Genomic DNA, 4,394 nt, shown 5'->3' on the forward strand with positions numbered 1-4,394 from the left:
CAGAGAGAAAAAGGCAGCCGACAGGGAGACGTGTTTACCCCCCCAAACAAAGACGGAGAGGCTCAGATCTGCCGGTAGGGAGGGCTTGGGAGATGCTTTCAGCTCACAGGAGACTGAGCTGACCCGGCTGTGGGGCCAGAACTGTCTGTGTGAACATAATCTGCTACAAAGGAAAAGTATTTTTCTATTAGCTTGATCCGTTTTTGATTATGTGATTCAGGCCTTCTTTGGTCTGTGTTTGACATCATGTCCGTGCACAGGTTTGTGTGCGTCAGGGTGTCTGAAATGACCTGTGGACTCTGGAGCTGCTCGTCTGAAAGGCTGAGATGACGCTTCGATCTGAACCCGAGGATGATGTCAGTCGAACCATCTAGAGACCGCAGGGATTTCATCTTCATGCTCAACAGCAGCACATTTGAAAATGACAGCAGACTTCTGGTGACTTATTCATCATCCTTATGCAAAGCAACAACAGCAGAGGTTTTTGTAGACAATGAGGTATATATCACTAGAGATGACATGCTAGCTTGCTGCGTATGCAAAACTGGACGCTATATTGGAATGGTGCTGCTGTTACAATTGTACAAACAGATCTGGAAAACCAAGAATGTGACTTTTCACTAGTAAATTATTACTGTCAGCTGATGAAGAACTTCTAGAAAACATTTGAACACGATCTGAGTGAGTTTACTCTCAATAATGAACGTTTAGGCTGATTTTATAGTCTATTCAAAGTCAATGGCAGCTTTAGACTTCACACTATTTTCTGGGAGGACCACCAATTTTTTCATTTTCTGGGGGATGGCCGTGGTATTTGTATGTGTTAGAGCTCAAATCAGACCAGAGGGAAGATTCCATCAGCCCTGAATCCCTGTCCATCGGGCGGACTGGGAAATATAGCATTCGGAAGACTGTCCGCCGGCTGTCTCGCCAGTGCCCGAGTCCTTCTAATAGAGGGTGAGTGGCATCCACTTGTAGAACAGCGTCGCCGTGGCGTTGCGACCGGCTCCAGTTTGGTGACAAATCCCGGGCGCTGCATGGTTTAAAGCGGATGCTGCCAGGACCTCGCCGCTCTGGGACCGTGGATGGTGTGCCCACTGAGTCCTCTCTCCTGTCTCCGGGACCATCGGGACCAGTGCGGCTATCAACCGGGCTGCACTGTTCTCAGTCGGCTCCGTCCACATCATGCTGATTGGGACGTGGACCGGTCCATATATAGCGGGTGCTAGCGGTCTACACCGATGTCGGCTACCCCCCAACCCGCTTCTAAACAAGGACCGAAGAGTCTAAGAGTTTGTGTAAATCTGTGTTGATTTGAATAAATCACAACCATGCATCAGGTATACATTGTGTTTCCTATATAGCAAGATATTTATTTTTTAAAGTTTGAAATGTCGTTCATTTGTTTAAATTTGTTTAAAAAAACATTACCATGATCTGGGTCTTATTTTTCTGAAGATCAGAGTTTTTTCCTTTTTAAAATAGGAACAAAAATGTATCATTTTATGGTCATTTCACTGTATCTGCTAAGAGATGTCTCATTGTTTTTATACCATTCCAATGTGGGATCTTTCTTTACATATTTGGACAACAGTAAAAAGCCTGTGTGCCATCTCCATTAATATTATCATTATTGGTTGTTGAATACCCCCCATACATAACACACTCAACCCTTTAACACCTGAGGCGTCGCCGGTGATGCTTAAATAAGGTTGGGCAGATCAATCCAAAATATCAGTAATATCGATCTCAAGTTGGTATTTATTGGATCGACATTGGGCCAGATATATCAATATTTTTATTCTTGTTTGAAACTTTTCTGTATCGGCGGCTCATTTGACTGCAGTCAATGTGAAGATACCATCTTCTCTTCTCATACTGTGTCCTGAAACATCATGAAAGTGACAACGATTGACCAATTTAATTTGGGATGTTGCTCATTTTGGGGTGTTTTAATATTCTGTCCCTAACCGTATCTCAATCTTTAGTTATTAGAGGTATTTTTTTTTTTATTCTTAAATATGGGACAGTGTGGTGTGGGAGGCCTCACATACCTTTGGGTAAATAAAATCTGCATACATTCTGACCACAACAACAGAAAACTGAATTTAGTGAAGAGTTCGCTAGGCCTCTGATTGGTGGTCACTTTCTCAAGGATGTGGACAGTTTCTGAAAGTTTTGCACATAAGCATCAAAATATGTTCATGTTTATCATGCCCTGATAAATAAAGACGTTCCTGCAGCTTTCATCTCTCTAGAATGTTCAATCGTAGTTTACCATCAGCAGTCTGGCGTTGTTGCAGATTATTTTTATAACAACTGCATGCTTTTCTAAATTGTCAAACAGAGCACTGATTGGCTGTTAATCTTTTCAATAAATCTCTTTTGTGCTGAGGAAAACAAAGACGTTAATGGATCTATTTGTTTGGGAGTGGATGCATCGGAATGGAGCGGAGCAGGAAGACTTTACCTTGCTTCTTTGTCACACAAACAAAATGTTTCCATCTAATCATTAGTCAAAACAATTTGACACACATTTTTCATCCGATTGGATCTTTCAATGTCAAGAGCAGACAGAAGGTTGTAGTCATAGCAGAATCAGGTCTATACTGAGTCCAGAGTGAAGATCCAAAGGAATTGTTTTTTAAGACATAAATCCACGGAACATACAGGTCCAGAGAGTTGTGTGTAGTCAGGGATGAAAACATGTGAGCAACGAGAATATTGAGTTGGCAGGTGAGGAGCATGAGGTTGATTGGTATGAAGGAGGAGACGAGAACACTGAATGACTAAAAAGGTCGAGGCATCAGTGTCATAGCATTTATTTTTCTTTTCACTGATGTTCCAGTGTTTGTCTCTTCCTGGTCTTTTTATGCCTCGCTTCCAGTGAGCGGTCCAGACCGGAATGGACCGGTGCAGAATTTGGAGTGTTTCCATTTTTGGTCTCCTGTTGGTTGTAGGTCCATTGAAAAATAGAATGGATCCATTAAGGCGGAGCTTCTGTCATCACATGATGAAATCTATTGATTGGCAGAAAAGGTTTTGCGACAATAGCAACTGTCTGACCAGCACTTTTCCCAACTTCTCTGAAACTTTTGTCCTGTTTTAGGTTCTATTCTTCTTCTGCAAACTTCTTAAAAAGAATATTCAATTCTTTGCATTCAGTATTCCCCCAGAGACACGCCGAATCCACGAATACGGAGAACCGCTGGAGTTGCATCGTTTTGACGTGCATCAGTCTACACTGCACAGGATTGAGGGTTCAACACTCAATGGAAATGCTCACGTGAATTGCCTGGATCATTTTAAACCGGCCAGGAGCGGTCCGGTCTGGAACGCTCAGTGGGAACAAGGCATCACTGAAAAAATTATTCCTTCCTTTTTATTATTTATATCTATGTTAAAAAGTTACAGTTTCAAAGTTTTAAAAAATGTCATTCTGATAGCTTTCTGGACTATTTTGACTTTTACTAAGATCGTTTAAGCTATTTTGGAGTTTAGTTAATATTTCAGCTACATGCTAGCTGTTTTGGCTAATTTAGGCTTTTCTTTCATTTTTTTTGATATTTTTAATAGTATTCTTTCTTTCTTTCTTTTAATTGTCTTCTTTTAATAGTCATTTCTTTCAGTTACATGCTAGCTCTTTAGGCTAACCTATGTTTTTATTTTATTTTTTTGTCTAATTTGGCATTTAGCTAATATTTTAGCTGGCTATGAGCTTGAGCATTTTTAGCTATCAATTTTAGCATTTTCATCAACCAGTATTAGCATCTTCAGCAGCCAAATTCATCTTACAGCATTCACACTAACATTATTGTAGGTAAAGCTACAAATCTAGTTCATAATTAGGTTAAAAGTTATGCCTTTAAAGTTGTAAAAATGTAGTTGTTCAATAAATGTTTATCCTGTTCGGCCTTCGACCTAAGATGTGTTTTGGATTTTGGCCTCTTGTGTGATTGAGTTTGACACCCCTGCTGTAGAAGGTCCACCTCTACGCTCAGTGGAGTTACATACTTATCTCTGCCGCTCTTTCACAGGAAGCAGCTTTATCTTTCTGGTCAAACAAGACATCAGAAGAGCAGAGGACTTTCAGAATAAAAGCCTCTTGTCACAGAGGGGAGCAGCTCAGCGGCGTGCTGGTGTGTGTGTGTGTGTGCAGGCACGAGTGCAGTGTCAGGAGGCTCAGCAGAACCACTTCCTCATATTCACGTCTCTCCCTCTCTTTCTTTTCTTGGTGCCGTCACCTGTTCATTTGTTGCTGCTTGACAGTTCTCATTATTGCTTTGGCAGCAGCTCAGCGTGTCCTGCCAAAGCAAGACACTGAAATGGAATTTGAGAAAAGAGAGTGTGGGAGATTGTAAATGAAGAGAGGGAGGAAGATGCTGACAGGGGGG

This window comes from Oryzias melastigma, linkage group LG10, assembly GCF_002922805.2.
Source record: "Oryzias melastigma strain HK-1 linkage group LG10, ASM292280v2, whole genome shotgun sequence".
Classification (NCBI taxonomy): domain Eukaryota; kingdom Metazoa; phylum Chordata; class Actinopteri; order Beloniformes; family Adrianichthyidae; genus Oryzias; species Oryzias melastigma.